Source organism: Microcaecilia unicolor, chromosome 6 (assembly GCF_901765095.1).
Source record: "Microcaecilia unicolor chromosome 6, aMicUni1.1, whole genome shotgun sequence".
Lineage (NCBI taxonomy): Eukaryota > Metazoa > Chordata > Amphibia > Gymnophiona > Siphonopidae > Microcaecilia > Microcaecilia unicolor.
The window spans coordinates 296,026,339-296,036,452 of record NC_044036.1 but is presented as its reverse complement, the minus strand read 5'-3'; positions in this window follow the sequence as shown (position 1 = coordinate 296,036,452).

The window sequence follows — 10,114 nt, the reverse complement described above, 5'->3', positions numbered from 1 at the left end:
ATGGAATCAAATCTTCACCTTATCTCTTTTGTAGAAGTTTAAACTTTAGATACACAAATAACAGTGATGTTACCAAATGGAGTACTCTGTTTTAAGCATATTGCAGGGACAAGTGGTTTTATAAGTCAAAATAATAAAAATAAATATTTGGTTTCATGCAGATCTTTCAGTTGTTTAAACATAATTAAATGGGCTATAAGTCCCTAATACTAAGGTCCTCCCAAAGACTTTCACTAACCACACCCTCTCCAAAAGACAGTACATGATGTGATACCCGCAAACGAGCTTTCTCCGGAGTAGCCCCCCCACACTCTGGAATGCACTACCCGAAAGGCTCCGCTTAACACAAGACTATCTCTACTTCAGGAAGCAGTTGAAAGCTTGGCTCTTCAACCAGGCCTTTAATGGAAGAAGTAACTAACTTGTTAGTCTCACTCACACACACAAAGAGTGACTTGGGCTGCACATACTGCAGCAAGACATGTTTATCCACTCCTACCCTAGCTGAGATAATATTTAACCATCTCTCTGACGTCATGTGCAACTTTCTTTAAATCAATCACCTTACTTTCTAACTCTTCCTACTTTCTTACCTATCTATATGTTACAACTTTGCCTTACCCTTCACTATCAATTATAATGTTCTATTACGTATTGTATTGACATTGTAAGTAGTATACCATGCCATACTTTGTAGTTACTTGACTATTTTACTGCTGTAATTGCCTATTGCTCATGTTTGATCTATTCTTACTGTACATCGCCTTGAGTGAATTCCTTCAAAAAAAAGGCAGTAAATAAATCCTAATAAATGAATAATGCAGTCCATTGGTTTTCTTATATTTTGTTCTTGTGGTGACTTATCTACTATAATAAAACTCACCCTCAACGTTCTAAAGACAACGTTCTGAAGTCACTCCCTGAAGGGTTCATGGATTCATGGTGGTGAAGCCACAACACTGACCATGTCTCTCTGCCCCGCCCTCGCATGACAGACCAATCAGAAAAAACACCCTCAACATTCTGAAACACAAAGGACCATCACAACACCGTTCCCAGGCAACACTAGGCAACATAAGACAGAGACCAATCAGAGGAAACTACGTGACAATAAGGGAGGAGCATTCCCAAGCAGAATGGCTCATTATCTGTGCAGCACGGAGAGCACAGAACCACCGCTGGAACAAGAGAAGAATATTCCTGCTGTGGGTATATGCAAAAATAGACCGGGGGGGGGAAGGAGAAATTTTTAAATGCCTAATGCCAGTACTGAAGAGTGCCAGAGGGCCTATAGCACAGACTATATTTGGGATCGCTTGACATGGAGTCAGAGGAGCCGGAAAACAACGTGCCCATCACCATCTGGGACGTGGGCGAACAGGACAAGCTGCGGACCAGCTGGAAGGATTACCCACGACCCAGCCAGCACCAAACAGCGACCAAGGACAGCACAGCACAGCCACCAACCCCCAAGCAAAAAACAAAACAAAAAAGACACACATCATCAACCTGCACACACACCGCACACTCACACACACACACACAAAATAACTGTGACACATACACACACACAAAAAAAGCCACATGCTAGCGCCCGTTTCATTGGTTTCGGAAACGGGCCTTTTTTACTAGTACAGTGGGGGAAATAAGTATTTGATCCCTTGCTGATTTTGTAAGTTTGCCCACTGACAAAGACATGAGCAGCCCATAATTGAAGGGTAGGTTATTGGTAACAGTGAGAGATAGCACATCACAAATTAAATCCGGAAAATCACATTGTGGAAAGTATATGAATTTATTTGCATTCTGCAGAGGGAAATAAGTATTTGATCCCCCACCAACCAGTAAGAGATCTGGCCCCTACAGACCAGGTAGATGCTCCAAATCAACTCGTTACCTGCATGACAGACAGCTGTCGGCAATGGTCACCTGTATGAAAGACACCTGTCCACAGACTCAGTGAATCAGTCAGACTCTAACCTCTACAAAATGGCCAAGAGCAAGGAGCTGTCTAAGGATGTCAGGGACAAGATCATACACCTGCACAAGGCTGGAATGGGCTACAAAACCATCAGTAAGACGCTGGGCGAGAAGGAGACAACTGTTGGTGCCATAGTAAGAAAATGGAAGAAGAACAAAATGACTGTCAATCGACAAAGATCTGGGGCTCCACGCAAAATCTCACCTCGTGGGGTATCCTTGATCATGAGGAAGGTTAGAAATCAGCCTACAACTACAAGGGGGGAACTTGTCAATGATCTCAAGGCAGCTGGGACCACTGTCACCACGAAAACCATTGGTAACACATTACGACATAACGGATTGCAATCCTGCAGTGCCCGCAAGGTCCCCCTGCTCCGGAAGGCACATGTGACGGCCCGTCTGAAGTTTGCCAGTGAACACCTGGATGATGCCGAGAGTGATTGGGAGAAGGTGCTGTGGTCAGATGAGACAAAAATTGAGCTCTTTGGCATGAACTCAACTCGCCGTGTTTGGAGGAAGAGAAATGCTGCCTATGACCCAAAGAACACCGTCCCCACTGTCAAGCATGGAGGTGGAAATGTTATGTTTTTGGGGGTGTTTCTCTGCTAAGGGCACAGGACTACTTCACCGCATCAATGGGAGAATGGATGGGGCCATGTACCGTACAATTCTGAGTGACAACCTCCTTCCCTCCGCCAGGGCCTTAAAAATGGGTCGTGGCTGGGTCTTCCAGCACGACAATGACCCAAAACATACAGCCAAGGCAACAAAGGAGTGGCTCAGGAAGAAGCACATTAGGGTCATGGAGTGGCCTAGCCAGTCACCAGACCTTAATCCCATTGAAAACTTATGGAGGGAGCTGAAGATGCGAGTTGCCAAGCGACAGCCCAGAACTCTTAATGATTTAGAGATGATCTGCAAAGAGGAGTGGACCAAAATTCCTCCTGACATGTGTGCAAACCTCATCATCAACTACAGAAGACGTCTGACCGCTGTGCTTGCCAACAAGGGTTTTGCCACCAAGTATTAGGTCTTGTTTGCCAGAGGGATTAAATACTTATTTCCCTCTGCAGAATGCAAATAAATTCATATACTTTCCACAATGTGATTTTCCGGATTTAATTTGTGATGTGCTATCTCTCACTGTTACCAATAACCTACCCTTCAATTATGGGCTGCTCATGTCTTTGTCAGTGGGCAAACTTACAAAATCAGCAAGGGATCAAATACTTATTTCCCCCACTGTAAGTACATAAGCATTGCCATGCTGGGACAGATCAAGGGTCCATCGAGCCCAGCACCCTGTCACCGACAGCGGCCAAAAGAACAAGCAATTTGTCCCGCCCATCCTAGAAATATTAGTCCCTTGTCCATTCAATAACATTCTATGGCTTTTTCCTCCAGGAAGCCATCCAACTTTTTTTTGAACTCCGCTAAGCTAACCGCCTTAACAAGCTTTTCCGGCAGCGAATTCCAGAGTTTAACTACCCGTTGAGTGATGAAAAATTTCCTCCGATTCGTTTTAAATTTACTACACACTTATACTGTGCCAAAACTGAAAACTTTGATCTCTATCTGGTCGATAATAAAAGGAGCTCATTCTGAACACTATCCACCCTAAAAGGTTTTGTGGCTGTAGATGAGGAACTGTGATATTGCATATATGTGTGTGTTTGTTCCTAGTCATGCATCCAAAGGTTATATAATTGTTTCAAGAAAGACAGTTAATCATTTAACTGTTTAGTGAACCATAACCACATAGACATGGTATGGTCACATTTTCAATATGATAATATTAGAGCCCAGCTAAAGAACAGATTATTTTGAGTTAGTCTGCACTGGACCAAACTTGCTTTCCTTGTGCCATCACCACCCATTTGGATAGGCAGTGCCTTAAAAGATGGAGGATAAAGTTTTTTAATTGACATTTAAAAGGCAGTAAATAAATCCTAATAAATGAATAATGCAGTCCATTGGTTTTCTTATATTTTGTTCTTGTGGTGACTTATAAGTACATAAGCATTGCCATGCTGGGACAGACCAAGGGTCCATCGAGCCCAGCACCCTGTCACCGCCAGCGGCCAAAAGAACAAGCAACTTGTCCCGCCCATCCTAGAAATACTGTATTAGGCTCTCGTCCATTCAATAACATTCTATGGCTTTTTCCTCCAGGAAGCCATCCAACTGTTTTTTTAAGTCCACTAAGTTAACCGCCTTAACCACCTTTTCCGGCAGCGAATTCCAGAGTTTAACTACTCACTGAGTGAAGAAAAATTTCCTCCGATTCGTTTTAAATTTACCATACACATACTGTGCCAAAACTGAAAACTTTGATCTCTATCTGGTCGATAATAAAAGGAGCTCATTCTGAACGCTATCCACCCTAAAAGGTTTTGTGGCTGTAGATGAGGAACTGTGATATTGCATATATGTGTGTTTTTGTTCCTAGTCATGCATCCAAAGGTTATATAATTGTTTCAAGAAAGACAGTTAATCATTTAACTTTTTAGTGAACCGTAACCACATAGACATGGTATGGTCGCATTTTCAATATGATAATATTAGAGCCCAGCTAAAGAACAGATTATTTTGAGTTAGTCTGCACTGGACCAAACTTGCTTTCCTTGTGCCATCACCACCCAGTTGGATAGGCAGTGTCTTAAAAGATGGAGGATAAAGTTTTTTTTTTAATTAACATTTAAAAGGCAGTAAATAAATCCTAATAAATATTCCACATTATCCCAAGCAACCTCGGGTTCAATATGGCCTACATTTGAAATTACAGTAAGACAATAATAGAATTCAGTAACTTCAGGGGAGCAAGTCAATGGATATGTCTGAAACATTTAACAAAGATGAGATTACCATATATACCCAGCTGGGCATTTAAAAGTCTGTCTAATGATGCTGCATGTTCAGAAATCATAGCCGTAAGTATAGACCGTTATTCAAACATTATCACATACACACAGCAGATCAGGCACCCATACATACATTACAAAAGTAAACATCAACTTATACAGCACAACACAGTTTTTTCCAAATTGTTTAACTACCGTTAGGTTTTGCATTTGGATGTAACCAGCAATACCATGTGCATATAAGGTCTGAATAAACAAAATAAAGTTTAAAGCAAATGCCCATAATATGTAATACTTGGTAGTGATGGAATATTCACATAGCAGGCAGCCAACAGATTTATTTGCCACTGAACATAATTAACTTGGTATGAACTTAGCAGCTGCTAGTGTGCTGCTGGCTACTGTATTTTGGTGGTGGTGTATCGTTTGCCTTCATAATAAAATCATACTCATCTATATACAAACACTCAGCCAGGAAACAAAGATTTAAAAAAAATATATTTTACAACCACACAGACTTGAAGAAGAAATAAATATATACAACAGAATTGGATGATGCTGGCACATTTAGACTGATGCTGGACAGAACTTCTGCATGAAGAAAGCTCTTTCCTCATTATTCAATACCTGTCTTTGAAATAGTAGTAATAAAAAAAAAATAAGTGCATTTTTATGATATACCACTGCATTCCACAAAACAAAAGGAGCAAGTTCCCACATACCATCTTTTTCTTTTGATGTACACACAGGAAAAAAAAAAAGATGTTAAATGCTCTCAGGTTTCAGCCTAATGTAAGGTTAAAAAAAACCCTTTGTACTTATAAATAGAAACTCTGAATGTTTACTTATAAATAGAAACTCTGAATGTTGAGCGCTTGATTCTCATAACATGATGTCTATTTTGATGGCCCTTTACAAGGTGAAAACATCTCTGCATGAATATAACACCTGCTTGGATGCTAGGAGTTCTTATAACCAGCCCCTCTACATGACACACTGATTACAAGTTAGAACAAATTAGTACTTTAACAGATGAAACCGATACTTCCTCTTTGTACATCAGTATGCTGTACAAGCCAGCATGTTTAAAAATAAGTGAGATCAAATAAAAATGCTATGAACAATAAAGAATAACAATGTGGATGCAGCCGCTGATAAGTTTGTTTGCTTTGTTTTGGGTGTATAGAGATGACGGTTGCGTGGGGGGAGGCAGGGCTGAGCCGGCTTCAACTTTTTGATGTCATGCCATCTCCTGTTCTTAATCTAACCTTGGGACAGGGCACTGATTCACCTGATGTAACTTTCCACCATAAAAATTATAACCTACTAAACAGGGCTGGCTCAAGGGACTCTAGTGCCCTAAAGTCAACTTTTTCATTGGTGCCCGCCCCCCACCTGCCAACTGGTATCTGTGCCTCTACTTTGCCCCCCCCCCCCCCCCCCCTTCGATCCAGTATCTCCCCCTCTTTCTCAAATTCCTGCTCCCTCCTCCTGCTGGACCAAATGAGGCGCTGGTGATAAAGAGTGCCAAAATCCCAAGCCAGCATCTATCCCTAGGAGTTTGAAGGTAGACTGAACTGGGATTTTGGCACCCTTTATCACCAGTGCCCTAAGCCAGTGCCTCACCTGGTCCATAGGTTGAGCCAGCCCTGCTACTAAAATTGAATGTTATAATGTACACATCTATGTCTGGAACTTAGGTATCTGCACTTACATGAGCTCTATTAAATGCTCATACCTGAATTACTGGCACTTATTTTGTCTGTTAAACAATAGTATTCTAGAAAGGAAAGTTGGCACCTACTTTCTTTTCTAGAATAGGCTCCTACCAGGATACTGATTTCTAGGTGCCCAGTTTTAGAATTGCTTCTGTAGTGTTTAGGTTCTGAAACGTTGAACTGGGTCCCCAAACATTTTATGTTGATGAGTTATCGATCAGACAATAAAAATATCCAACCTTTGGTGTCTCTAGCTTAGTTTTATTCTTCAGCATTTCTCTCTTTTTTTTGCTCTCTGGTCTCCTTGCTTTTTAGTTTTGTAAACGGTTTTGAACTTTATATCATTAGCAGTATACAAATACAATATAATGTAATCTATTCCTTTTGTTTTTCTCTCTGGTGTCTTCCTCCCTTTTTTTTCCAGCTGTCCCTTGTCTCTTTCCTTCACCAGTGGATACTGGCTGAGGGGAGATATGATAGAAGTGTATAAAATAATGAGTGGAATGGATCGGGTGGATGTGAAGCGACTGTTCACGCTATCCAAAAATACTAGGACTAGAGGGCATGAGTTGAAGCTACAGTGTGGTAAATTTAAAACGAATCGGAGAAAATTTTTCTTCACCCAACGTGTAATTAGACTCTGGAATTCATTGCCGGAGAACGTGGTACGGGCGGTTAGCTTGACGGAGTTTAAAAAGGGGTTAGATAGATTCCTAAAGGACAAGTCCATAGACCGCTATTAAATGGACTGGAAAAATTCCTCATTTTTAGGTATAACTTGTCTGGAATGTTTTTACGTTTGGGGAGCGTGCCAGGTGCCCTTGACCTGGATTGGCCACTGTCGGTGACAGGATGCTGGGCTAGATGGACCTTTGGTCTTTCCCAGTATGGCACTACTTATGTACTTATGTACTTATGTATGTTTCTACCCATTTCCCTATCATTCCTGCTCTTCCCATTCCTTCTCTTTCTCTCATCATGAGTTCTTTCACTTTTCATCTTGCAGTTTATATTTTCTCCATTCTTCCTATAGGTTATCATTCCTTTTTACTATCCCTCCTGACACAGTCTCACTATTTCCACTCTGACCCCCCCCCCCCCCCCCACACACACACCCTCACCCTGTGGCCCAGCATTTCCATCCCTCTATCCTCTGCCCTTCCAGTCCAGCCATCCCTACCTCTTTCTCTTTTCTGTCCTTCCAGTCCAGTCATCTCCACTTCTCTTTCTCCTCTCTGCCCTGCTAGCCCAGCCTTCTTTACCTCTGTTTTCACTTCCTAACACAATCCAGCACTTACACCCCTCTCTCTCCTCCTGGTCCAACATCTTTCCCCTTCCCCCTTTCCTCAAATCTCTCTTTGCAGCTCCTTCCCATTTTTTCCAGTGTCAGCATTAAAAAGTACAGTGGTGGAATGTAGAGCCATCCAAATTGTAAGCTCTTTGAGCAGGGACTGTCTTTCTTCTATGTTTGTGCAGCGCTGCGTACGCCTTGTAGCGCTATAGAAATGCTAAATAGTAGTAGTAGTGTACATCATTAGTGTAGCTAGCAGGGATCCCCGGCCCTGCCAGCTGAAGAGTCCACTGTGGAGTCCACCCAAGCAATGTCATGTCCAAGGTAGTCAGCACACACCCCCTCCCACGCATACTCGGTGCAATTGGCAGCCCAACGCATGTGTGCAGGGGGGGGGGGGATACTGGTTGAACTGAGTATGCACATGTGGGGGTGAGGTAGTGCTGGTGTCAGTGGCTGGAAATACTGCTGACTGCCATGGGGATGAGACTGCTCGGGGGCACTTCAGCTAGGACTGATTAGCTGACAGGGGCCAGGGATCCCCACCAGCCAAGTTATTCATTTTTACTGCTGGGGGGGGGGGGGGGCTAGCAGGCAGAGAGGCTTGTCTGTTTGGTTCCCCCCCCCCCCCCCCCCTCCCAATGTATATTTCCTGTTGCCTAGGGGGCAGGATCCAGCAGAGATGCAAAGTGTTTTTGATTGGAGGCTCCATATCATGCTGCTGTATTTTTTAATGCTGACTCCAGAGCAAATGGGAAAGAGCCACAGAAGGAAGTTTGAGTGGAGGGGCTGACCCTAGGATGGTGACAGCAAGAGGGAGATGCTGGACCATGTGAGGGGAGGCAAGTGGGGCAATGCTTCACTAATTCAAAGCTACAATATGGCAGCTCTGTCCCCATTACTAAAATGGTTGACAAGGTTGCCAAAGAGGATGAAGTTGGGGACATGGTTCTGAAAATCAGGGGTGTCTGGTTGCCTTATCTGATGCAATACTTCCCTATTTATTTCAAGAACTGAGGATTATTTAAAGATGTGCTCTAATTTATGCATTTTAAGCACAATTGATAAAAGTATTTGTGAAGATTTTGTTTTTTTTACTTATTAGTACCACTTCATGGAAACACAGAAACAGAACAAAATGAAGGCAGATAAAGACCATATGGCCAACCAGTTTGCCCATCCATGCCATCTGCTATCCCTCCCTCCTAAAGCATAAGCCAGCAAGTACAGCATTATTAAATACAGCATATGTGAATTGCACTTTTTAACTAATCAATAGAAATAAAACAAAATAAAACATGGAAAAGAAAATAAGATGATACCTTTTTTATTGGACATAACTTCATACATTTCTTGATTAGCTTTCAAAGGTTGCCCTTCTTCGTCAGATCGGAAATAAGCAAATGTTGGTATCTGACAGTATATATAAGTGAAACATCAAAGCATTCCAGTGACAGTCTAACAGGATGGGGGTGGATAGGTGAGAGACAGGAAGAGGGACAGGGAAGATATGCATGGAGACAGGAAAGTGACAGAGCAGTCACACTTCCCTCCATCCATGTCCAGCATTTCTTCTCTCTCCCCTGCCCTCCCCTCCATCCACCCATGTCCAGCGACCCTCTCTCCCCTGCCCCCCCCAGCCACCCATACCCAGCGACCCTCCTCTCGCCCCTGCCCCCCCTCCAGCCACCCATGCCCAGCAACCCTTCTCTCCCCCCTCCATCCACCCATATCCAGCGACCCTCCTCTCCCCTGCCCCCTCCATCCACCCATGCCCAGCGACTCTCCTCTCCCCTGCCCACCCTCCAGCCACCCATGCCCAGTGACTTTCCTCTCCCCTGCCCCCCTCCAGCCACCCATGTCTAGCGACTCCCTTCTCGCCCATGCCCCCCCTCCAGCCACCGAGGTTGTCCAGCTGATGCTTCGGGGTAGGCAGGAAAGATCCCCAGTCTTTCCTGCCCGCTGCCGGCGCTGACTCTTCCCCACTGCCGGATCGCTCTTCAAAATGGCCACCGAGACTTACAAGGGCGGCCTACAAGACTTCAGCAGAAGTCTTGCGAGGCCGTCGCAGGAAGTCTCGGTGGCCATTTTTAAAGAGCGATCCGGCAGCGGGGGAGGGTCTGCCTGCCCCGAAGAATTCGCTGGACAAGAGAAGGAAGGGACCGGACCCTGTAGCTGGGAGGGAGGGAGGGAGGGAGGGAGGGAGGAAGAGAGAGCTGGCTCGCCCTCGAGAATAACCGGCTCGCAAGTCAGTAAAAAAT